Source organism: Chiloscyllium plagiosum, unplaced genomic scaffold, assembly GCF_037043375.1.
Source record: "Chiloscyllium plagiosum isolate Xiang-an unplaced genomic scaffold, Cpla_swu_hap1 HiC_scaffold_46, whole genome shotgun sequence".
Taxonomy (NCBI): domain Eukaryota; kingdom Metazoa; phylum Chordata; class Chondrichthyes; order Orectolobiformes; family Hemiscylliidae; genus Chiloscyllium; species Chiloscyllium plagiosum.
Genome location: NW_028270184.1, coordinates 22691890 through 22719278, shown reverse-complemented (window position 1 = coordinate 22719278; position 27389 = coordinate 22691890). Strand labels below are relative to the sequence as shown.

General features: G+C 42.2%; 1 long non-coding RNA gene across 1 annotated transcript in view; it reads left to right on the top strand.

The window, feature by feature from the left end:
* The first annotated feature begins 6595 nt into the window (after positions 1–6595).
* The window catches only part of LOC148136292 (uncharacterized), a 53912-nt gene continuing 33118 nt past the window's right edge, over positions 6596–27389 (top strand). The window contains exon 1 of the long non-coding RNA XR_015754549.1: positions 6596–6698. This is a non-coding gene — a long non-coding RNA (uncharacterized LOC148136292). The remainder of the gene's footprint in view (positions 6699–27389) is intronic.

Below are 27389 nucleotides of genomic sequence, written 5' to 3'. Positions count from 1 at the left end.
ACAATTCAAATTGCTTAGTGACATCCAAATCAGAACCAACTAAAATTAATGTTTGGTTAAATGTCACCGAGTTCCGATGGAGGTTGATAATGGTGCAGCTGTATCTGTCGGTGCAGAATCTGTTTTTGACAAGATTCACTCAGGAGTAAAACCCTTAAGTTTACATAGATCTCAGCCAGCCTGAGAAGATACACTGTGGAAATGTTGCAGATTAAGGCTATGACTTCAGTTCCTGTCTCCTGTGAGAAGCAGTTGGTGCAGTTATCGCTGATGGTAGTAAAAGACTCGGGCCCAAACCTATTGGGACGGAATTGGTTGAGAAAGATTCACCTTGATTGGCTCAACAATTTTCAATCAGAACATGGCTGCCACAATGAAGTCCTCGTAAAATACGAAGGAGTATTTCAGGAAGGGCTTGAGATTTTCAAAGGGGCCAAAGTCACATGACCCCATACTGACCAGGAAGCAATTCCGAGATTTTCTACAGTCTGCTGGGTGCCATTTGCATTGCGGGCAAAGGTAAAGGTGGAAATCAAGAGGCTGGACAGCCAAGGAATCATCAAACTAGTTTGTAGAATGGGCACTACCAGTCATACCAATTGTGAAACCTGACAGTACAGTTTGTCTTTGTGGGGATATTTGGCAAATGGTAAACTCCTTTCCACAGCTGGATAAATACCCAATCCCTTTCATAGGGGACTTGTACACAAAGCTAGAGGGGGGTGAGGGGGGGGAGTGGGCTGTCCTTCATGAAGCTCGACATGAGCCACACTGGCCTATAATTGTGACTGGATGAGGAGTGCCAGAAGAATGCTATAATTAATACCCATAAGCATTTATATCAATATACAAGACTGCCATTTTGGGGTATCATCAGCCTGTGCCTTTTGGCAGCAGAGCATTTTACAAGGGCTACCCCTGGTTACCATTTATCTGGATGACATACTAATAACAGCGAAGACCAATAAGGAGCACTTTGAGAACTTGGACATCATGTTTTTCCCAGGTGGACAGATATCTTGGATGGCTTAAAGAGTTGACAAACTGGGTTACACCCATTGGTAGAGAAAGTGAAGGTGATCAAAGGAGCCCAGCTCCCACATGTGGACTGCAGCTTAGGTCTTTCCTTGGGTTACTGAATTATTTAAGGAAATTCATATGAACCTAGCCTCCTTCTTGGCGCCTTTACACCTGTAACGAAAAAAGATCAACGTTAGAAATAGTCACATAGCAAAGAAGTAGCCCTTGTTAGGGAAGTGAAAAGGCAGCTATCATCATCTAGGGTGTTGGTCCACCACAATCCAAGCGAGATGTGGTGCTGACATGTGATGCCTCTCCGTGGATTAGCAGGATAGTATTGGCTCAACAGTGGCCAAATGTGTGTGCTTCCCAGACCTTGGATGATGCTGAACACAAATATGCTCAGATAGAGAAACAAGGTTTGGCAGTCACCAGTACCTTTATGCTTGGGGATTTGCCTTAGTAACAGATCACAAACCCCTGCTAAGGTGACTGAAGGAAGACAAGGTGGTGCTGCCCACTGCTTCTGGTAGAATTCAGGATTGGGCCTTTATTCCCAGCACGTACAAGTACAAGTTAGAACATTCTCCATTCTTGATGAAGGTCATACGCATGAAACATTGGCTCTCCTCCTCAGACGCTACCTGACCTGCTATGCTTTGCCAGCGCCACCTTTTTGACTCTGACTCTCCAGCATCTGCAGTCCTCATTTTATCTCATTGTCTAAGAACCCAATCGACTAATACAGATGCCTTGAGCTACCTCCCACAAGCAGATACTTCACTAGAGTAAAATTAGGGCCAATCAAGGATAGTCGTGGGAAGTTATGCGTGGAGTCAGAGGAGACAGGGGAAGCACTAAATGAATATTATTCATCAATATTCTCACTGGAAAAAGACAATGTTGTCGAGGAGAATACTGAGATACAGGCTATTAGGCTAGATGGGATTGAGGTGCACAAGGAGGGGTTGTTAGCAATTCTCTAAAGTGTGAAAATAGGAAAGACCCCTGGGGTGGATGGGATTTATCCTAGGATTGTCTGGGAAACCAGGGAGGAGATTATAGAGCCTTTGGCTTTGATCTTTATGTCATAATTGTCTACAGGAATAGTGCCACAAGACTGGAGGATAGCAAATGCTGTTCCCTTGCTCAAAAAGGAGAGTAGTGACAACCTAAGTAATTATAGACCAGTGAGCTTTACTTCCTTTGTAGGTAATGTGTTGGAAAAGGTTATAAGAGATAGGATTTATAACCATCGAGAAAGAAATAAGTTGATTAGGGATAGTCAACATGGTTTGTGAAGGGTAGGTCATAGCTGACAAACCTTAATGAATTCTTTGAGAAGGTGACCAAACAGGTGGATGAGGGTAAAGTGGTTGATGTGGTATATATGGATTTCAGTAAGGTGTTTGATATGGTAGGCTATTGCACAAAATTTGGAGGCATGGGATTGAGGGTGATTTTGTGGTTTGGACCAGAAATTAGCTAGCTGAAAGAAGACAGAGGGTAGTGGTTGATGCAAAATGTTCATTCTGGAGTTTAGTTACTAGTGGTGTACCACAAGGCTATGACTCTATGCTGTTTGTCGTTTTTTACAAATGACCTGAATGAGGGTGTAGAAGGATGGGTTAGTAAATTTGCGGATTATACTAAGCTTGTGGATAGTACCGGAGGATGTTCTGGGTTACAGAGGGACATAGATAAGCTGCAGAGCTGGGCTGAGAGGTGGCAAATGGAGTTTAATGCAGAAAAGTGTGAGGTGATTCACTTTGGAAGGAGCAACAGGAATAAAGAATACTGGGCTAATGGTAAAATTCTTGGTAGTGCAGATGAACAGAGCGATCTCGGTGTCCATGTACATTGATCCCTGAAAGTTGCCTTCCATGTTGATAGGGTTGTTAAGAAGGGGTATGGGTGTGTTAACTTTTATTGGTAGAGGGATCGGGTTTCAAAGCCATGAGGTCATGCTGCTGCTGTACAAAACTCTGGTATGGCCGCACTTGGAGTATTGCGCATAGTTCAGATCACGACATTATCAGAAGCTTTGGAAAGGGTTCAGAGGAGATTTACTGTGTTGTTGACTGGAATGGAGAGAAGGTCATATGAGGAAAGGTTGAGGGACTTGAGACTGTTTTCGTTAGAGAGAAGAAAGTTGAGAGGTGACTTAACTGAGACATATAAGAGAATCAGAGAGTTAGATAGTGTGGACAGTGGGAGCTTTTTTCCCTCAGATGAAGATGGCTAGCAGAAGGGCACATAGCTTTAAATTGAGGGGTGATAGATAGAGGACAGATGTCAGAAGTAGCTTCTTTACTCAGAGTAATTGGGGTGTGGTACGGCCTGCCTGCAACAGTAGTCGACTCTAAGGTCATTTAAATGTTCATTGGATAGACATATGGATAAAAATGGAATAGCGTAGGTTGGATGGGCTTCAGATTGGTTTCACTGGTCGGCTCAACATTAAGGGCTGAAGAGCCTCGACTGTGCTATAATGTTCTATGTTCTAGTGGTGCCTCCCCTGAAACTGTCCATTTTGGTTTTAAACTTCCTGGACACCCTTCTGGTCACTGCTGACAATATCCAACCAGGGACACAAAAAGATGCTATCCTAGCAAAACTAAAGCAGCTGGTAGTAATGGGGGAGACAGAAGGGCCATCATACCCAGCAAGACCTAGTGAGACCAGATCACCATAGAGAACGGCATACTATTATGGGGAACAAGGGTGATTATCCCGAGTAAAGGTTGCTACCAAACTTGACTAAGGTCATCCAGAGGTTTCCAAGATGAAGATACTAGCAAGAAGCTATGTCTGGTGGCCAGGGTTGGATATTCCCAGAGTGCCAAGAAGGATAACAATTACTACTACCACAGTTGTGGGAATGGCTGCGTAAACCCTGGATTCGATTAGATGTTGGTTTAGTGTGGTGCTAGAAATGCAGCATCGAGGAGCAGAAAAATCGACGTTTCAGGCAAAAGCCCTTCATCCATCGTCCAATGGTCTCGCCCAGTGATTCTCAACCAGTTTTTGGCCACTGCCCTCCTAGGAGCTCTTCTCAGGTTCCAGGGCCTTCCTGGAACTAATTTCTTCTATTTGCTTTGTTTCTTTTTCTTATTATTTTGCCCAAAACATCAATTTTTCTGCCTGGCCAGCTGTGCTTTTCCAACACCACACTCTTGACTCTAATCTCCAGCATCTGCAGTCCTCACTTTTGCCTACAAGTTGATTATGCTGGTCCTTTCCTCGGGACAATGTTCCTGGTCAGTGTGAATACCCATTCAAACTGGTTGGATAATGCATAAAGTCTGTTTGGCAAACTCAGGGATGGCAATTGAGAAGCTGTCAGCATCTTTTGTGATATACAGTCTCCTGGAAGTGGTCACGGACAATGGAATGTCATTTACCAGCAGGGAATTTGAATATTTCCTAAAGTCAAAAGGCATTTGGCATATAATGACAGCTCTATGCATCTATTGTCCAATGGTCTAGTCCAGTGATTCTCAACTGTTTTTTGGCCACAGCCCCCCAAGGAGCTCTTCTCTGGTTCCAGCACATTTCTCCTGCCCCGGAACTAATTTCTTCTGTTTGCTTTATTTCTTTTTCTTATATTATATACATGGAATAAGCATCCACCCAACATCCTTTCAAGGTGTAGATGTAATAAAGAATAGAAGTAGTCATGATGTAGCATTGCGTAACATCTTACCTCAATGAAGCATACGAGAGATGTTGTAGTGACTTGGGAAAACTCACTACATATGTTTAGTTGCCAAATTAACTAAATTATTGTGGAAGTTTAAAATTTCAACTGAGATTTAGCAAATGACATAGCATACATGCATAATAATATAATTTTCCCTTTCCAATTTTCCTTGTCATACGCATTCACTAAAATCTGCCAATAATGAAAAAAAAAATGATTTTGCTTTTTCTTCTAGCTAAATTGACAACATGACTGGAAATGGTTTGGGAAGGCTGCCTAAATGTTTTTGACTTGGGAATAAGCACACAAAACACAGATACATTTCCGACAAAAAATGCTGTCACCCAAATCTTGGGTTTTAAAAAATTTTCCGTGACTTGAAATACAGTAATAAGCACTTTTCACAACCTACCTTAGCATATGATATATCCAAACACATATGCTTTAAAGTTACTAAGAGAACCCTTGATTGAATATGTTGCTTTGTGACTGACTCTGAAGTGAAGCTGCATGAGAGGAGCTGAAGGAAATTAATTTACCAGGTGCGCCAAATTCAAATGGTGTGATGGAACGATATTATAAATAGGAGGGAAATTACTGACTCTAATGAAGGTTGTTGCTTAGGTATTTCATCGGTTCAGTTACCAGGCCCCCCATAAACCTTTGGGGCTCCCCTTCTCAGGATTTTCAGACTGTGGCCCCCTTCAAATGTGACAGGGCCTCTGTTGAGAATGGCTGGTCAAGCAGAAAGAATGTTCCAAATGCTGAAGACAGGCTTAAAGAAGTGGCCTGCAGCATCTCTTGATACCAACTACACAAAACGCTGGTGCGGCCCCACTTGGAATATTGCGTACAGTTCTGGTCGCCCCATTACAGAAAGGATGTGAAAGCATTGGAAAAGGTGCAGAGGAGATTTACCAGGATGTTGTCTGGTCTGGAGGGAAGGTCTTATGAGGAAAGGCTGAGAGATTTGGGTCTTTTCTCATTGGAAAGAAGATGACTAAGGGGGGATTTGATAGAGACATACAAGATGATCAGAGGATTAGATAGAGTAGGCAGTGAAATACTTTTTCCTAGGATGATGATGTCAGCTTGTATGAGAGGGCATAACTACAAATTGAGGGGTGATAGATTTAAGACTGATGTCAGAGGCAAGTTCTTTACGCAGAGAGTGGTAAGGGTGTGGAATGCCCTACCTGCTAAGGTAGTCAACTCAGCCACATTAGGGAGATTTAAACAATCCTTAGATAAGCACATGCATGATTTTGGGATAGTGTAGGGGGACGAGCTGAGAATATTTCACAGATCGGTGCAACATCGAGGGCCGAAGGGCCTGTTCTGCACTTTATTGTTCTATGTTCTATCCCTGTTCCTGTTTGATTATAGGTCCACTTCTCACACAACAACAGGGAGCGCTTCAACAGAGTTGCTGATAGGGAGAAGACTCTGCAACAGGTTAACCCAGATATTTCCAGACCTTGAGGGCAGGGTGAAATGAGTGCAGGAACAGCAAAGCCTCCTCTAAGCGAGAGAGACGATTTAATTAACGGGATGAAGTTTGGTGCTTGAACCAAGGAAATGGCCCTGTATGGTTAAGAGACAAGTTTAACTTGAGGTCAGGTCCTGCCACTTACAAAATTTGGGTCAGTGAGACAGTCCAGAACAAACATGTGGAACGCTTGAAAGCTGTGACCTCACAAACAGAATGTGAAACACCAAAGGTCACTAAGAGGTGGGTCGTTACAAAGCCTATCTGACCAATAGCCGGCTTTGAACTGAGAGAGAGAGAGAGAGAGACTGATCTTGCTAAACTGCTGCTAGACCAGTCAGGGCCAGTGCTCGGCCAAATGTCATCAAAAGAAGTCATACCTGGCCCCTCAGAACAGCTCAAAGGCTGATTCGCTCTGCCCTATCTAGTGTTGAGGATACCTCCGAGTCCAAGATGGATGCAGCCTCGAAACTGTTGGTGTCCCTGGTAAGTTTTGTAACAACTTAACTGATATAAATTTCTGTATTGAATCATATTTATATCTACTGATGGCTGGTAATTATTTTATTCCATTTAGCAAGGCAAATCCCATTGCTAGATGATGGTGTCCTCACTTACTGAGTTAAAAACGAATAGTTTGTCAAGTAAGAGGCTCCTCAGCAATGTGCAGCATTGTCTGTTTCTCGTTTGCAGAGGCCACATTGATGACATTTGGCTGAGCATGGGCCCCGACTGGTCTAGCAAGCAGTTTAGCAAGATCAGTCTCTCTCTGTCATAGTTCAAAGCTGGCTATTGTTCAGATAGGTTTTGTAACAACCCACCTCTTAGTGACATTTGATGTTTCACACTCCTTGATGCGAAGGTATTTTCTTGATGGATCTTGCATAAGTAGCTTGCTCCAAATGGGAGCCCAGATGCAATGGATGGGGTGAGCAAGTGGTTATGGAACAATGTGAGGCTCAGCACAGAATGGTTTGATCATCTTGTGTGTTTTTGTCAGTCAGTGGATGTGTGGGAGCAGGATATTTGTGAGGACATATTGCTGGGAGGAGTTTTAAGCACAGGGTTCCAATGATGACATATATTGTTGAATTATTTGTTTATGAAAAAGGCATGCAATTGTGCCATTTGTAAAACAGTGCATAGTACTGTGGTGTGGAGTTAATAGGACAAACACTGAGATCTGGAATGCTTTGGCAGCAGCTATCGCACAGAGGCTCAAACAATTTTGTCCAACAGGATATTTCCCACCTTGTTCTTTGTTGCTGTTATCCTTTGATGTTCCCTGAACTATTATGGTCTGTATGAAGATACTCCATTGTGCCTTCCTTTGGGATTGTTATTTTGTCTTTGGCTATCAACTTAGCTATGTGTTTATTCATCTTTGATTCCAAGCTGTAATGATCTATATGGAGAATGCTGGGGAAACTATGGCAACTTCTAGCCCCAGTGTGTGTTCCAAATCTAGGAGAAGGATCTTTTCCATTCACAAAGAGAGGGCCAAAGATAGAAGCTTTGCTTAGTCCCAGATAAAGTGTCTGATTTCTAAACTGAACAGTTGCAATGATTAATGGTGCATGGATTCAGATTCTATTTCACTGGGGAATATAGTTTTAGACAGGTCGGGAGAATGTTAAAGTTCTTCTGATTACGGTGGGTATCCAACTTGGGACATGGTGATTGGATTCATTTCTGAATACACTCATGGTTCAGATTGTCAGGATGTTCAGTCCTGTACACGATGGAGGGACTCGATGCTTGATCACTTGCTCATCCATATTGTGGAGTGTGTCCATTTGTGGACACTGTGGAGTGATTCAGTGCCCTGTACTGTAGTTCATATAGTGTGAATATACTATTCTGGAGGTAATCAGAGTTGTTCCAAAATAAAATATAGAAACCTCACAATCAATGTCCAAGTTAGGTCATAAAGTCAAAGAGATGTACAGCACGGAAACAAACCTTTCATTCCAACTCGTCCTGGCTTCCATTGTTTTATTGATCCGGGATGTCTTTGCCTGGATATTGTAGTCTTATGGGAAACTTCAGCCAGTTTAAGTAACCTATAAAGCAGGTGAAACTTGCCAACCTCAAAAAAAAAAAAGTACATGACCATGTTTCTGCGAGGAATGTGCTGCTCTTGTTCTTTCCAATGTCTTTTAAAAATGCAAACGATTCATTTACAGAGAGTGAGCTTCTGTGATTCAGATTCTTTAAACGTCATGACATGGAACAACAATTAATTTTGTGCCATTACCTATTGTCTAACCTCAGACATGGAGAATGTTTGGCCAGTAACTTCAAGTCTCTCTTTGTTTTTCTCTCTTACAGTTAGTCTAGTGGTGATTATATTCCTGGTTCAGGATAAGTGTGGTCTCTCTACATGCAACACTCACCATGTTTTGGCCATGTCACCATCTGTTCATTGTTTTTTATGTTATATTTCGCAGATTTGCATATTGTTATTATCATCAATCATGTTTCCTGGGCATCACTCCTGCTTGTAGTGTAATCTACATTCTCAGTCACTTGACCATTGACTGTTGTGTCTGGTTCACTGTTATTTTCTTCTTTGTCACCATTTATTCTCATCAGATGAAAACTAAGTATTGCAGTGAAAAAATTGCAATGAGTGTTCGAGCAACAATTTGTACTTTCATTTCTTTTGAAAAACACTCCTTACTACTTTAATTTAAAGCCTGGAAGCACCATGAACCAATGTTCCCATTCACTTTTTTTATTCTCTTTATCAATGTCTTGACTGTCAGATGTATTTTCAAGGACATTAAGGTGCACAAAGGACTGAGGGGTCAGAGAAAAAACGAGAATGATCCAGAATAGAGAGCAGAAAGAAATCTGTGATTTTACACTGTGATATATTTGCCAGCTTCATATTTTTCTGGTTGGTGTATATTTTAGTTTCCTTTAATGCCAGTTATTCCTTGTATTCGGCTGCTTCAGTCTATTGCACCAATCTCCAAATCTCATGCACATCCTCTGCCACTTTTGCCATCTGCTGTCAGATCCTGCCACCAAAAATATCTTTTCCTCGTTACCTCTATCTGCATTCCATAGGAACCGTTCACTCTGTGACTCCCTTGTTAGGTCCATGTTTCCACTAACTCCCTCTCCACTGTTGGCACCTTCCCCTGCTACCGAAAGAGGTGCAAAACCTGTGACCTTACCTCCCACCTCACCTTCATCCAAGGCCCCAGAGGATCATTTCAAATCCGGCAGAGATTTACTTGTATATCCTCCAATCTCGTTTATTGCATCTGGTGCTCTTGATGTGGTCTCCTCTACATCAGAAAGACCAAGCGCAAACTTGCGGAATGGTTCAGTGAACATCTCTGGTCTGTAAACACGAACCAACCCCACCATTCTGGGCCTCCTCAACTGCCCACACAAGGCCACATGTAAAGGTGGAGGAGGAACACCTCAGGAGCCAACAACCATAAACATTGAATTCACCAGTTTCCAAATCTCCCTACACCCCACCCCATCCCAGATCCAACCCTCTGACTTGGATCTGCCCTCTTGACCTGATCTACCTACCTATCCGCTCCATCCTACCCACCGACATGTCACTATCGCTTCCTACCTTTGCCCACCTTTCCCTAACCCCAACCCCCTTTCTCCTATTTATCTCTCAACCCCCTTCCTCCTCCCCAGTCATGAAGTTTGATCCTGCCCAAAACATCATCACTTGTTGCATGCTGTGCCTTTTCAAGTGCCACACACTTTCAGCTGACTCCAGCATCCACATTCCTCACTGTCTCCAATAGACCTCTATCAAGTCTCCCCGCAGCCTCTGATACTTCAGAGAAAACAACAGGAGTTTTTCCAAGCCTCTACTTATATCTCGTACCCTCTATCCAAGCAGCATCCTGGTAAATCCCTTCTGCCTCCACATTTTTCCTGTAATGTGGCAACCAGAAGTGAATGCCATGATTTGGAGATGCTGGTGTGGGACTGGGGTGTACAAAGTTAAAAATCAGATAACACCAGGTTACAGTCGAACAGGTTTATTTGGAAGCACTAGCTTTCGAAGTGCTGCTCCTTCATCAGGTGGTTGTGGAGTATAAGGTTATAAGACACAGGTCTTTTTCAATATATCATTTCAGTTACATCACACTGTAAACCTTTGCTATAAATTGTGTGTGTTACGATCTTATATTCCACAACCATCAAAAGCGCTCCAAAGGCTCGTGTTTCTAAATAAACCTGTCTGACTATAACCTGGTGTTGTGTGATTTTTAACTTCGAACTGAATGCAATATTCTACATATGGCCTAACCAATGTCATATACAGCTGCAAAATGACATCCTGACTCGTGGCCTCAATGTCCTGACCAAGACTGGAAGTATGACACACACCTTCTTAATACCACTTTCAGGGAGCTACGAATGTGAACCCTAATATCCAGCTGTACATCAATGTGTTCAGGGTTCTGCCCTTAACTGTATACTTTCCCTTAACATTTGATCTCCTGAAGAGTAGCACCTCACACTTAGACGGATTAAACGCCATCTGCCATTTCTCCACCCATTTCTGCAACTGATCTATATGCCACGACATCCTCTCTCAACCTTCTACAATATCCACAACTCTACTGATCTTTGCATCATCTACAAACTTACTAACCCACCCATCTACAACTCCATCCAAGTCATTTATATCTGTTACAAAAGCAGAGATCCCAGTATGATTCCCTGCGGAACACCACTAGTCACCATTCTCCAGCTAGAAAAACACCCTTCCACAATTACTCTCTGCCTTCTATGGGCAAAGCAATTCTGAATCCATGCGGCCAAGTCACCATGGATCCCATGCATTATACTCTTCTGGATGAGCCTACCATGAGGGACCTTGTCAAAAGCCTTACTAAAATCCATGGAGACAATATCCACCCGCTCTATCCTCATCGATCACCTCCAACAATTCAACCAAGTTAGTACGACACAACCTGCCCTACACAAAGCCATGCTCACTGCCCTTAATTAGGCAGTGCTTTTCCAAATGTGCTTAAATCCGATCCTGGAGAATTCTGTCAATAGCTTCCCAATGACTGATGAAAGACTCTCCAGTTTATAACTTCCTGGATTATTCCTAATTGCAGTCTTGAACAGAGGAACAACATTAGCTGCTTGCCAGTCCTCCGGTACCTCTCCAGTGGCTAGTGAAGATACAAATGTCTTGGTCAAGGTCCCAGTAATCTCCACTCTTGCCTCACTGAAAAACTTGGCGTAGATAGCATCAAACCCTTGCGACTTATCAAACTTAGTGCTCTTCAAAAAACCCAATATCACTTCTTTCTTGATCTCAAAATGCCCTTGCATATTAGCATGCTCCAAACTAATCTCACTATCCTCTAAATCCTTATTCTGGATCAATACTGACACAAAGTACTCATTTAGGATTTTGCAAGCCTCCAAGCACGAGTTCCTCCTTTATTCTCAAATGGTCCTACCTTCTCCCTCGTTATCCTCTTGTTTTTATTTTTTAATGTATGCCTAGAATACCTTGGAATTCTCTTTAAACCTATTTGTCAATTTCATGGTCCCTTCTTGCTCTACTAATTCCCTGCTTGAATTCTTTCCTGCTTTCTTTATATTCTTTACAGTCCTTGCCCAATTTTAGCTCCCTAAACTTTCCATTTGCTTTTGTTTCTTTTTGAGTAAATTCACAACCTCCCTCTTTATCCAAGGTTCCCTTACCTTGCTATCCTTATCCTTTCTCCTTACTGGAACATGCCGGTCCCAATATTGACCCATTGGGAACTCCACTCCAAATCTTCCTCCAGCCAGAAAAATATCCACTGACCATTGACCCTCTCTTTCCTATCACTCAGTTAATGTTGTATCAATGTTGCCCGCACCTCTTGTACCATGACTTATAATCTGCACAATTTGTTGTATGCTATCTTCTGGAAATCCATGTTAATCACATCAGTAACATTGCCCTCATTGACCCTTTCTGTTAAGTCATCAGAACACTTCAGCAAGATAGTTTTACACAATTTCCCCTTGACATTTTTTAACCAACCCACCTTTATCCATGTGATTATCAGTTTTATCACAATAATTGTTTCCAGAAGCTCTCCCAACACCAGTGTTAAACTGACAAGGCTGTCAATTCCAGGATTAACTTACAAGTCTTCACAGAACAAGGTCATAATGTTGATAACCCTCCAGTGTCCTGACACCTCCTCTCAGTCCAGAGGAGACTGTAATGTTGTGGCCAGTGCCCCTCTCACTTCAATCAGAATCCTTGGATGTATCTCATCCTGATCTGGTGTCCTGTTAACCCCGAGTCCAACATCATTTGGACAGGTAATTGGATAGAAAAACTTTCCTCCTCAGTGTATCCGCACATGAACAGTTTACTGATTAGTATCATAGCTGTTTTCTCACCTTCACTGGAAAGACTTAAAAATAAACTCTTACTTCTCTCCAGCGCGAGGCCCCAGTCCGCGAGCTCGCGCAGAGTCGGTTAAACGGCCGCGCCTCGAGACCCCGCGTGAGCCCTCAGGGCGGGCCTTTACTCTCATCCAGCTCTGATTGATCAGAACATCTGTCAATCTCGTGCTTATAGCCAATAGAAGTGCGGTCCCGCGTTGGGAACGTCATCTGGAAGTGAATGTGGATGAAAAGAGGAATCGCTGGAGAAACTCGGCAGGTTTGGCAGCTTCTGTGGAGTTAAAACAAAGGTAACGTTTCAGATTCAGTGACCCTTCATCAGTACTGAAAGTAGCTCGGAAAAAAGTGCAGTTAGTGGCTCTCATTCCCGCAAAAGGTGGAGATGGAGCCCAGAAAGAGAGAGAAGAGACGCAGATAAAGAGGATGGATAATTGTGAGGGAGGGAGAAATAAAAGCTGATACAGAGGAAAATGTAGGAGCAGATTACTGCAGATACTGGAATCTATTGAAAACAAGTCACATTCCTGATGAAGGGCTTATTTCCGAAATGTGGACGGCACATCATTTCTGCATTTTGGGGGTTTCGCTTGAGGGAAGGAGAGGATTGATAAATCAATGGCTGAAAAGGTGGTGCAATGTGCAGGGATTCAGTTTCTTGGATCGTTGGGATCTCTTCTGGAACATAAAAGATCTGTTCAAAAAGGATGGGTTTCACCTGAACTGGAAAGGGACCAATATCCGACTGGGGAGATTTGCTAGTTCTACTTTCGGATTCTGTCAACATTTTTAGAGTGGTGAGGTGGGAGCTTCTAAGTAACAGTGCATAGATAGAAATATGAGGATGGTTCTGAATCAGAAAAGAGCAAGTTAATTCGAAAAGACAGACATGAGCGGTCAGAGAATGATTTAACTTTCAGGTAAGGCTGATAAGCTCAGCACATGTATGGGAATTTGGGTTTGGGATGTCAAAGCTACTACAGAAGCTTGGTTGAAGAATTGACAAGAGAGGCAGCTCAACATTCCAGGCTTTAGGTGTTATAGGAGGGATAGTAAGAGAGGAGAGGGAATGGCATATTTAATTAAGGAATACATTACTACTGCAATTAGAATAGATATTTCTGAGGGACTGTCATAGTGTTAAAGTTTTGGTTGGTGAAGAAATTGTTAAATGTGTTCAAGAAAATTTTCTTTATCAATATATAAATGTTCCTGTAGAGAACGAGCAAAACTTGAATATCTTTTGCAAAATAAGGCAGAGCAAGTGACTGGAACTAGTGATTGTAATGCTGTTAGATTTAAAATAGCTATGGAAATGGATAAATCTTCCAAAAAAGTTAAAGCTCTTAATTGGAATAAGGCAAAATTTAAGGGAATGATGCAATAACTTTCAAAAGTTGATTAGAACAGACCGTTTACAGGTAAAAGTATGACTGACAAGTGGGAGTCTTTAAAAGTGTGATAATGAGAATTCAGAAGCATATGGTCCTGTTGCTGGAAGGGTAGAAAGAGGGTAGGAACATACATAAAAAGGAAATCAGAAAGGCAAAAATGGAAAGTTAGATAGCCTTGGCAAGTAAGATTTAAGATAACCCAAAAAAGATTCTATAAACACTTCAAGAGCAGGAGAGCAATGAGACAGAGAGTAGGACCCTTTAAAGATCAATAATGTTGTCTTTGTGTTGAACCTCAGGAGGTGGGAGAGATGCTAACTGAATATTTCACATCAATTTTTACTGTTGAAAAAGAAATGGGGGCTAGAGAACTCCGGGAAATAAATATTGATATTTTAAAAACAGTTCACATTACAGAAGAGGAAGAACTGGAGGTCTTAGAAAACAAAGATAGATAACCCTCCAGTGCCTGATTATATTTGACCCAGGATGCTGTGGGAAGTTGGGTAGGAAATTGCGGGGCACCTAGTAGAAATATTTGTATATCTATGAACGTGGGTGAAGAACAAAAGGACTGGAGTTTGGCTAATGTTGTGCTATTGTTTAAGAAAGGATGTGAGGAGAAGCTTGGGGACTATAGACTCATGTGTCTAACTTCGTGGTGGGTAAGTTGTTGGCGATGATTCTGAAAGATAGGCTTTATATGCTTTTAGAGAGGCAAGGATTGAGTAGAGACAGCATGGACTTTTTGCAAGGAACATCGTACCTCACAAACTTGCTTGAGATTTTTGAGGAAGTAATCAATAAGATTGAGGGCAGAGCAGAAGTTGTTGACTTGGATTTTAGTGCAGCCTTTGACAAGGTTGACTGGTTAGTAAAGTTAGATCACACAGGATTCAGGGTGAGTTTGCCAATTCATTACAAAATTGGCTTTGGAGTAGGAGACAGAGGATGGTGGTGGAGGGTTGTTTATCAGACTGGAGGCCTCTGACCAGCGGTGCTCCACAGAATTTGGTGCTAGGTCCACGACTTTTTATCATTTTACATAACTGATTTGGATGTAAATATAGTTAGTGGTTAGTAAGTTTGCAACAAGTTTGCTTCGTCCTAAGATGGCAGCACCATATGGCAGAACGGCTCTTGTGCCAGAACTCATTTGCTCCGACCGCTTTTCTCTTTCTTTCTTTTGCTTCTCTGTTTTTTATTTCTCTTCTTGACCTTGTCCTGAGCTTGGACAGTATCATGGCAGCAAGCGTCCAACCACAGGGAAGAGTGGGCCCAGGACACACCTCGAGTGAGCTGCTACTTACTTTTCCAGAGCATGCACAGGACCTAAAATCAGTGTCTGTCATATCGGTGAAGACGACATCAGCGTGATCAACCCAGAGGCAAAAGATCGTGCCTGAGGTTTGGCGACTTTATTGTTGGTTGGGTCCAGCACTAGCACCAGTGAAGCAGTGGCGGAAAGGCACGATGGCAACATCGACGAGGTGGGTCTACCGGTGAGAAATACAGCTCTGACGTTGGTTGATTTGGCGCAGCCATTGGCTCGCAATGGTCGAGCAGTACATGTCTAAGGATCAGCAACTTCAATGTTGGTGGGTCCACTGCAGATGATGGTGAAGTGGTGGTGGAAAAAGGATGATGGCATAGGCATTGATTACCATGTTTAGCTGGCTCATCTTCAGCCATATCTTTCCATTTTTTCTTATTCTTAAATTATTCAAAATAGTGCTGTGTCATGGTGACAAATGAAATGTTTTCACTGTATTTTATTGTAATTTTTATGTAAAATGCACATGACAATAAAATAATAATCAAAATCAAATCACACCAAAATTGGTGATATAGTGGACAGTACAGATGGTTATGTCAGAGTACAATGGAATCGTCATCATATGGGCCAATGTGCTAAGGAATGGCAGGTAGAGTTTAATTCAGATAAGTGTGTGGTGTTGCATTTTGGTATGGCAAATCAGGAAAGGACCAATACACTTAATGGGAAGTGTTGTCAAATAAAGAGACCTTGGGGTGCAGGTTCATTGTTCCTTGAAAGTGAAGTCGCAGGTAGACAGGGTAGTGAAATAGGCTTTTGGTGTGCTTGCCTTTATTGTTCAGTATGAGAGTTAGAAAGTCATGTTGCGGCTATACAGGACATTGGTTAGACCTTTTGGAATGCTGTGCGCAATTCTGGTCTCCCTGTTGTAGGAAAGATATTGTTAAACACGGAAAGTTTCAGGAAAGATTTACGAGGATGTTGCCAGGGTTGGAAGGTTTGAGCTGTAGGGGGAAGTTGAATAGGATGAGGCTATTTTTCCTGGAGTATTGGAGGCTGAGGGGTGACCTTATAGAGGTTAATAAAATCATGAGGGGCATGGATAGGGTGAATCACCAAGGTCTTTTTCCCAGGGGAGAGGAGTGCAAAACTAGAGGGTATAGGTTTAGGAGACGGAGTTGGATAATCAGAAAGACTTAGAGAAGGAATCGAGAAGTTTAGACAGCTCAGTGACGCAGGATTGTTCCCAATTGTCAAACTTACTGTTGTTTCTGGCATTCTTACCTGCATTTCATTTCACTTAATTCTATGAAATCGGTCATTTCTTTCACGATTACACCAGCTGGTAACATTTACATCACAACAGAACAGCTAACACTTTCATAGAGATTTTACAAAATGTGATTCACACCTGTCCAAGAAAGCAAATAAATTAAGGATGAACATGGAAGATTTTGAATACAGGTAAACAGGTGAGAATGTAAATTCGAGAATTTAGAGGACAACATGCTCCATTATAAAGATTAAATCACATACTTTTTTAAAATCTGTGTCTTTTGATTGCAAATGTATTTTCAGCAATACTTTACTTGGTCTATTTCCATTCAGTTCATCCTGGCCTGATGCTGATGTACCCACTTTTATCATGACAAATTAAATGAAGTTAATTTTGACTTATCAAGCATGCAGGTACAGCAGGCAGTGAAGAAAGCTAATAGCTTGCTGGCCTTCATAACAAGAGGAATTGAGTATAGAAGCAAAGAGGTTCTTCTGCAGCTGTACAGGTCCCTGGTGAGACCGCACCTGGGATATTGTGTGCAGTTTTGGTCTCCAAATTTGAGGAAAGACATTCTGGCTATTGAGGGAGTGCAGCTTGGATTCACGAGGTCAATTCCCGGAATGGCGGGACTATCTTACTTGAAAGATTGGAGCGACTGGGCTTGTATACCCTTGAGTTTAGAAGGCTGAGAGGGGATCTGATTGAGAAGTATAAGATTATTAAAGGATTGGACACTCTGGAGGCAGGAAGCATGTTTCCGTTGATGGGTGAGTCCCGAACCAGAGGACACAGTTTAAAAATAATGGGTAGGCCATTTAGAAAAGAGTTGAAGAGAAACGTCTTCACCCAGTGGTGGGTGTGTGGAATGCTCTGCCCCAGAAGGCTGTGGAAGCCAAGTCTCTGGATACTTTCAAGAAAGAGTTGGATAGAGTTCTTAAGGATAGTGGAATCAAGGGTTTTGGGGGTAAGGCAGGAACAGGATACTGATTGAGGATAATCAGCCATGATCATAATGAATGGTGGTGCAGGCTCGAAGGGCAGAATGGCCTACTCCTGCACCTATTGTCTATATTATGTCAGATGACAATAACTTATTCAAAGACATGAATTTTAAGGGGTATCTTAAACAGGAGAAGGACCTGTTTACTCGGAATTATGATACTGGCCAAAGGAAAGTGCAACCTGCACCAGCCGTTACCTCATGGCTGTGGTGACGGCAGATCTATTTATTATAATTACAGAGGTTATTCTGTGGCTGATTAAATTGATTAATTTCCCCTGTCTTTCCTGGATCTCACCACTATGTGTTGTGTTCACAATGTTCTGATTCATTCAGCCAAAAACTGTTCTGTCTGGTTGACAGTTACCTCCTCCTTTGATCGATGTAATTGTCATCTGTTTCCAGAACGTGGATACACAGTATTGCACCAAGAAAAATGCAGCTGTCGTCCTCTGAATAACATGCATTCTGGTCTATTTTTAAAAAAAACATCCCCTTCTACTATAGATATGAACCGACAGAGGTAATTGCCAATTGTTTCTATTATCCAAAGCAGAATTATTTTTCTGTGCCGGTTGGGTAGGATTTGACTGTTTTGATTGGGTTTTAATGCCCTTGGTTCCATACACTTTAATTCTGTCGCTCAGTACTGACAGTGAGACATATTTTTGTGACAAGTCGGGCCCATCAGAGACTGAAGGGCCATAGCAAAGGAGAGAATCCCGGTGACCCAGAGGTGGAAAGCAGAAGAAAGTCTGTGATTTTACTTTTGTCGTTATCTGACACTTTCTTCATTCTGTGGTCGGTGCAAGAATTATAGAATTCTTTTATTATAACATTCGGGGAACATATCTGAGACATTACAACAGTTCAGAATTTATATTTGCAACGGTTGGCGTTTCACTGGTGAATTTAAATTGCTGCATAAACACTCAGTTCAAGTTCAGACTGCAAGTCAAAGAAATGATGAAGTATGCTGTCATATTAATTATCCAATTAATAAATAAACAAAATATCTGAGAGTAGTCTAGAGAACCCAGTATATACATCGCATGAATGAAAAAAAACTCACGAAGGCTATTGCGAATAACTGGAACCCAAGCATTGATCCTTATAATACCCAGTGTCATTACCTTCCACTCCAAACAATACACGTTCTGTTTGCTATGAATTCTCAATTCAAGTCAGTATAGTATCCTGATCCCATTTGCTTTGATGTTGCAAACTAACCTTTTATGTGGGGCTTTGTCAAAAGATTTCTGAAAATCCAAATACCCACGTCCACTAGATCTTCCTTATCTATTCTCTGAGATAATACCAACTTAACAGAATTATCTGAGGAAGTGACAAAGTTGATTGATGAGAGAAGGGCTGTAGATGTCATATATGTGAACTTCAATAAGGCGTTTGATAAGGTTCCCCAAGGCAGGCTGATGGAGAAAGTGAAGTTGCATGGGATCCAGGGTGTACTAGCTAGATGGATAGAGAATTGGCTGGACAACAGGAAGTCGTGAGTAATAGTGGAACGGAGTTTCTCAAAATGAAGAACCGTGACCAGTGGTGGGGTAGCAGTTAGTGAAGGGGACTGCCAGAGAATGCAGCAGAATATGGATAGATTGGAGAGTTGGACAGAGAAATGGCAGATGGAGTTCAGTCAAGGCAAATGCGAGGTGATGCATTTTGGAAGACCCAGTTCTCAAGCAAACTATACAGTAAATTAGAATCCCTACAGTGTGGAAACAGGCCATTTGGCCCAATAAGTCCACACCAACCCAGTCCCCAACACCAATTACTCTAGACTTCCCCTATCTAATGCACCTTGCTTACATATCCCCGAACACGATGGGTAATTTAGCAAGGTCAATTCACCTAACCTGCACATCTTTGGACTTATTGACATATGGAGAGATCTGCGTGGTCAAGGAGGCATGCGGCATGCTTTCCTACATCGGATGGGGTATTGAGTACAAGATTTGTCAGGTCATGTTACAGTTGTATAGGACTTTGGTTTGGCCACATTTGGAATACAGCATACAGTTTTGTTTGTTACATTACCAGAAGGATGTGGATGCTTTGGAGAGGGTGCAGAGGAGATTCACCAGGATGTTGCTTGGTATGGAGGGTGCTAGCTATTAAGAGAGGTTGAGTAGAATAAGATTATTTTCATTAAAAAGATGGAGTTTGAGGGGGGATCCTGACTGAAGTTGACAAAACCATGAGAGGTATAAACAGGGTGGATAGCAAGAAGCTTTTTTTTTACCATGGTGGGGGACTTAATTACTAGGGGTCACAAGTTCAAGGTGAGATGGTAAAGGGTTTAGGGAAATATGCGTGGAACGTTCTTTACACAGGGAGGAGGTAGAGATGGACATGATGGCGTCATTTAAGATGTATCTACAGACAGCTACATGAATGGCCAGGGGACAGAGGGATACAGATCATTGGAAAATAGACGACGGGTTTTAATTGAGGATCTTGATCAGCAGAGGCTTGGAGGGCTGAAAGGCCTGTTCCTGTGCTGTAATTGTCTTTGTTTTTTTTTGTTAGCGTGGTTTTGTCAGAGGGACAAAGTGCATCACAAGTGTAGTGAAATTTTTCGAGGAAGTGACCAGGTCTTTGGATGAGAGTAGGGCAATTGATGTAGTTTGTATGGATTTTAGCAAAGCCTTTGACAAGATTATATTCAATTCCCTACAGTATAGAATCAGGCCATGCAGGCCAACAAGTCCACACTCGCCCTCCAAAGGTTAATCCACCCAGACCCATTCCATGGGCAATTTAGCACAGCCAATTCACCTAACCTGCACACCTTTGGACTGTGGGAGGAAAACAAGCACCCAGAGGAAACCCGCACAGACACAGGGAGAATGTGTAAACTCCACACAGACAGTCACCTAAGTCTGGAATCGAACCCAGGGCCCTGGTGCTGTGAGGCAGCAGTGCTAAGCACTGAGTCACTGAACTGTCCCAAACCCACACATAGGAGATTGACAACTAAAGTAAAAACACATGAAATTCAGAATAAATTAGCAAATTGACTCAGTCAGAGGAAGCAGAGGCAAAGCTGAAAGAAGGCTGTTAGTGTAATTGGAGACGAGTATCCAGTGGGATTAATTTTGGATCTTTCATTGTTTGTGATATTTGTAAATGATAATAAAGAGTGTATGTCTGCATGTGTGTTTGTTCATGTATGTGGGTGAATGTGTGTGTTGTTGGGGATGGCGGTGGTTGGGGATACTAAGTAAGTTTGTGATGACACAAATATTGACTGGGTGGTTGGCAGTGAGGAAAATATTCTTAGGCTTCAAACAAAAATAGGTAGATTGGTCAAACATGCAGATCAACGGCAGATAAAATTTAATCCTGATAAACCCTGACGTGATACATTTTGCCAGAAGTTGCAAAACAAGGCAGTACTCAGTGAATGGGAGGACACCCGGCTGCATAAAGCAACCAAAAGATCTTAAGGTGCTTGTTAATAGATCTCTGAAGGTGGCAGGACTGGCTAATAGGGTCGTTAAGAAGGCGTACAGGATATGTGCCTTTACTAGTCACATATAAGAGTAGGTTATAAGAGCAGGGAAGTGTTGTTGGACATTGTTTAGGCCATAGTTGGACTATTGTGTGTAGTTCTGATCACCTCAGCATGAGAAGGATGTGTTTCCATTGGAGGGAGTGCAAAGGAGGTTCAGCAGAATGTTGCTTAGGCTGTAGCGCAATTTAGCTGTGAAGAGGGAGGCTGGATAAGCTCGGGTTGCTTCACTAAGAACAGAGATCGGAATATCTATGAAGTCCAATGACAGGGTGAATAGAATGCAGTTGTTCCCCTTACTCAAAGGGCCTATAACAGGGTGATATAATTTTAAACTGAAAGTCAGGAGGTTTAGAGGGGACATGAGGAAAGTTCTTCCCACCTAGAGGTTGGTAAGGGGCCTGAAATTGAAATCGGAAACCTCAGAAAAGTACTTTCAAGAGCAATTGAAATGTCATAACATTCAAGGCTATGGACCAAGAGCTGGAAAATTGGACTGATGTAGATTTTAGTGTCATTTTGGTGGGACAAACATGATGGTCCAAAGGGCCTCTTCTGTTCGATGTGATTCTGTCATTTGAGAATTCTGAGGATAAGGATCTGAATTTGTTCCTGTTTTTCTTTGTATTTGTTTTCAGAAAGTATGACCTAGTGTGAGTTCGAGCAGTTGTCGTAGTCAGCATCAGCTTTTGGTTCTGTACCAGAATTTCCTAAATGGGTTGCAAAACTGAATTAACAAGAAAAGCAGTGGGATAACAGTATTTAGTAAAACAGCTTTCAAGGTGTTCTACAACATGAGGTATTGATTGGCTGACTAGCCTCAGCAAAATGAAGGTCATCGCTGAAAGGAATATTGAAAGATATTTCAATATTGCTGTGACTGATAGTGGGTGAAATCATGCAAGTCTTGTTGTTTGAATACAAGTTGGAATTAGCATTTGAGACCTAATAGGATCAGATTAATCCAGTCTTTGGAGTATTGAAGTACAAACATAAATCTCAATGATATCACATCATTAAAATAAACCTGCTGTCATTCAATGATTTTAAAAATAAAGAGATACCACACAAGATAAGATAGTCTCTGAAACTGTCTCTTCTTCAATTTTGAGATAATTCTCCAATTCTGAGAGCAGGAAGGGAGAAGTTATTTCACAAACAACAACATGTACTTTCCAAGGTTAATTATCTTGAAAGTATGCTACATCTTCCTTCACATTGTTAGTGTGCCTGGTAAATCTTGTAACAACTTACGTTATATAAATCTCTACATTTCCACTGTACACCTGATATGCCAGATGACAGTGTGCTCACTAACTGAGTTTAAAGTGAATAGTTTGTCAGATTGGAGGCTCCTCAGTAATATGCAGAATTGTGGGTTTCTCTATGCTGTACAGAATGTGTATACACTGAGGCCACATTGATGGAATTTGGCTGAGCACTGACCCTATCTGGTCAAGAAAGTGTTCAGCAAGACGGTCTTTTCCTGGAGTAGTTTAAAGCCTGCTATTTCTCAGGTGGGTGTTGTAATGACCCACTTCTCAGTGACACCTGGTGTTTCCCATTCCTTGATGGAAAGAGATGTTGTGAGTGGATCTTGCTCAGGCAGCTTGCTCCAAATGGGAGCCCAGCTACAATATTAGCAAAAGGTGAGTTGAGCAGGTCATTATGGAGTGATAACTGATGGTGAGCACGGATGTCATTGACTATCTGTGTGTTTTCATCAATCAGTGGATGTGTGGGGACATGATATTTGTGAGGACAACTCACTGGGAGCAGTGTTAAGCACAGGGTTCCATTTATGATGTGTATTGTTGAATTATTTGTTTGTCAAAAAGACGTGTGAGTTATGCTATTTGTAGAAAGAGGCATAGTGCTGTGGTGCACAGTTTAACAGGACAAACACTGAGATCTGGAGTGTTATGGTAACAGCTGTCCCACAGAGGATCAAACAACTTTGTCAAACAGGACGTTCCCTATCTTGCCCTTTGTTGCTGTTATCCTTTGATGTTCCCCAAACGATAATGGTCTATGTGAAGATACTCCCATGTACATTTGCTTGGGAATGTTATTTCATTTTAGGCTATTAATTTGTGTAAATATTTATTATTGCTATTATTATTTTGTTGGTACTGACATTTTAGAGATAAATGCCCAGATATATTTTTGACCAATTCACCGTGAGGCCACAGTGTTACACCTTGATGCAGTACTCCATCAACTTTGTGAAATCTCTGTTATTGGACCTGGTCCAGAGGCCTCACCACTGTGAAAATTGGTTGGTCCAAAAGGATTTTTCACAGATGAAAGCCAAATTGGTTTATGGTGACTGACGTGTGATTTCGGATATTTGATATTTTTGTGCTGCTCCAAGGCTCCAATCAGGATCAAGAACATTTGGTCCGACAGGGTGAAAATCGGTGCTGCTATTGTGTATTCTTGATGAAGAGCTAATGCTCAAAATGTTGATTCTCCTGCTCCTCGGATGCTGCCTGACCTGCTGTGCTTTTCCAGCACCACACTCTTTAATTTTAATCTCCAGCATCTGCAGTGCTTTCTCTCTGTTGTGCCCTCCAGTTGAACTGAAATTCAACATTGAGAGACTCGTGAATTGGAAACTGTAAATGGATCACCAGTTGATTCATAGTCCATCAGCAGCACGCTGCTAAAAGAATATGAATCATCTGTCAACTGTGATTTACAAGATGCTCTTTGCATCATGGTGTGGGACATCATTGCACCGATTGTCACATGGGATGTCTGTCCAAACAGTGATGGTGATTCACACCACAGAGAGGCAGATTTATATAGACATATAAATTCCAACCGTTATAATTGCTGTAGTACAAGTCAGTTCAAGATCTTGCTGGGCAATTTTAGCCAATCGACTTCTTAGAATTTTTATTGCATCTTCCTTGCATTCTGGGTGGTTGGAAAGGAGGTGAGTGGGAATGACTGCTCGTCTGTGTTCACTTTATGGGTAGTTGTTCATGACTAGAACCTTTGCTGGTTGGGAATGGCTATTCAGGGAACTGACCTCACATAGGGCAGTTTAGTATGTTTAGCTCCTGTTTGGATGACATTTCTGAGGTTGGGCCACTTAAATTGAAATATTACCTCTGATTTCTCTCCACCAATGCTGCCAGACCTGCTGAGCTTTTCCAGCAACTTTTGTTTTTGTTTTTGATTTACAACATCCGCAGTTCTTTCAGTTTTTATTTGTCATGTTTCATGTTGTTCGAATCACTGTGAAAGTGAGGTGATTTATTGAAGATCACATTTAGGTGCTGAATAACCCCAGACTGCTTTGTGGTTACTGATGGTTGGAAAGTATATCAGGGTGGGAGTAAGGTAATATTGAAGGGGCTTGTTGTTGCCAGCTAACAATTGAAAGTTTATAAATGTTTGCAGTAACAACAACACTGAGCTGAACATTCCCCCAGTACATTGTATATGTCAGGGTAGCTGCTGGCACAGCATCTTTTACATCAAGGGAATAATGCAGTGGATCAGACTTTTTGATGGAATAACAACCTGTTACTTCAATTCCAAAAAAGTTCACTCGAAGGAAATGCTGTTGATGCTTGTGCAATGGCATGGAGTGTTCAGCAGAGGGTATCATTTTAAACACAAGAGAAAGAGAAAGAGGGAATTAACCCCCAAAACAAAAGACACTCCATTGGACAGAGACACAGACACAGAGATTACTCACAAATATACAACACACTGATACATTCCTAGGCTGAAGCAAACCTCATGGGAGAGAGGGAATATGAGAAACCATCAAGAGAGGTGGGACTAACTGGAATATGAGTTTCACCACTTCAGTCTGTCCATGTCTTAACTTCTGTTTGTCCCTGTCTGACTTTTCCTCTTCTCTCTCTCTTTCTCTCTGTCCTTTTGTCTGCCTCCCTCTTTCTATCTCCCTCTCACTGTCCTTCTCTTTCTGTCTGTCTCCATCTTTTATTTCTCTCTCTCTCTCTTCCCTATCTCTCCCTCTGCCCTTCTCTCTCTCCCTCTCTGAGATTCTCTAGCTCTCTCTGTCTCTGTTCTTCACTTGCTCTCCTCCTCCTCGATCTCTGTCTGCTTCTGTTTCTTCATCCCCACTCTTCCTCTCTTCTCTCTGTCACTTATTCCCTCTGTCTCTTTCTCTCTCATTCTCTTTCACCCTGCCTTTTTCTCTTAGATCTGAAAGTGCCCACACAATATTGCATCCTCCTATTCTGTTCCCATTGTACTCCGCTCCCAAATGTTTGCCCTTCCCCAATTATTTTGCTCTCCCAAATATACTGCTCACTAAATGTGTACCCTCACAAGTATTTTGCTGTCCCCCATATCATGCTGAGCCCCACTCGCTGGTGCAGAGATTAATGAGTTTGTCTGGACTAACTGGCCTGTAACTGACTGCTTTTTGTGCACAGCAAGATCCCAGTCCCAGAATTATGGAAGCTTCACATCACACAGATAATCCTTTCAGCCCATCATGCCTCCCTACCACCACAACCACCAACAACCCCCCATCCTCCCCACACACACCCCATTAAATGATCCTGGTGCTGTCCAGCTCCTCAGGCCTTGCCCTGAATGGCATTGTTACTCCCCTACCCGGGGAGACCACTCTTCTGCCCTGTCTCATACTCTGCCTCTTTGTCCTCTCACCCCTCCATCTCTCTCTATCCTACAACAGCCCCTTCCCCCCTCAAGCCCCATCAGACACTCCTCCTCTCCCTGGCTCTCTCTCACCACCTCCTTGCTTCCCATTCCTCCGCTCAAGAACTCAGGGGCATGGCTACTCCGCCTCCCCTCACAGACTCACAACCCCTGGGCTGAAGGACATGGTGAGTATGTTCAGAGACTAACTGGTCTTTTGACTGACTGCTGTAATGCACAGCAAGATTCCAGTCTGCAGCCAACCAATCACACACTCAATGAGAAAGGTACTTTATGCCCCTTCCACTCATCCCTGCACCCTCTGGCCCGGTTTGGACAACAGTGAAGGTAAAACCCGGGAGAGACAGGGAACTGTGTATCCTACTGCATTAACTGTACAGCAACTTGTGGCACTAAGTCCAAATCTTCCCAATCCCCCTTCCCCGCCACTGGGACAGAGCAGAGGGGCCAGGGAGAAAGAGGGAGAGAAAATGCATTGAGAGAAAAAGAGAAGAACCAACAGACAGAGAATGAGATAGTGACAGTCAGAGGGAGGGAAGGAGAGAAAGAGAGTTCAAGGGAGGAAGAGATCGCAAGTGAAAATCCCAAGGACAGAAGCAAGATGTCAGGCTAATAAAAGCAAGTATATTATCTCCATTCTTTATCTACCTTCAGAGACTGGTGTACATTTACCCCAAATCTCTCTAATTGTCAATGCTTCCCAGGATCCTATTGTTCATCATGTATTTCCTTGTCTTGTTTGTCCTGCCCATGTGCATTACATCTCCTCACCTCATTACTGCTGTTTCCTCGACATGAAGGATTACTTTCTGTTTAGAGGCTTATTGTTAAGTTTCACCATTTTAACATGAAATTCAGTGGCACTGCTATTACTGAGTCCTCTTTATCCACATTCTCTGGGAGTGAGGGTCAACTGGGGGGGTATATGGGCCAAACACAGGCAAATGGGACTATTTAACAGTGAAAACTGAGTGGCATCGTCAAATTGGGCCAAAAAGCCTGTTTCCATGCTGTAGACCTCTAGGATTCTATAAAACCTTCACAATCACAGCTCCATCTCCCTCTGCTTGACAGTGACTATCACCCACACCCCAACGCTCACCAGCTGCTACTGAAATTTTTCACTGAATCTTGTTGAAACAAGGAAGACTCCACATCACTCCCATTTTATTTCAGGAATTCCAGGAATTGCTTTTCTTGAGTCAATGTAATGTCTCATGTGTTTTGCTTTATCCTTTATAGAGGTGAGAGAAATACACCACACTGTAATATCGAGTCCAAATAATTGGCAACTTCTTGATCCTTTGATCACACAAACACTCAGACACCAGCCCTGCATTATCTCAGTGATCAGAGCTACCTCTTTCCATCTGAAATGAACTGATTACTCCATAATCTAAGAATGAAATAAATGATTAATAACCAACCAATAAAGTTAAAATTACAGAATCATTTGTATTTTTCCAATTGAAATGCACACATTTTGAAATCAAACTGTAGCAGCTACACAGTAACAAATAGGTGTAAGTGGTGGGGGAGAGAGAATCAAATGAGCTGCTGTACACACACAGACAGTGCTGTAGGAAACTAAGGTGTTGATATTTGGGG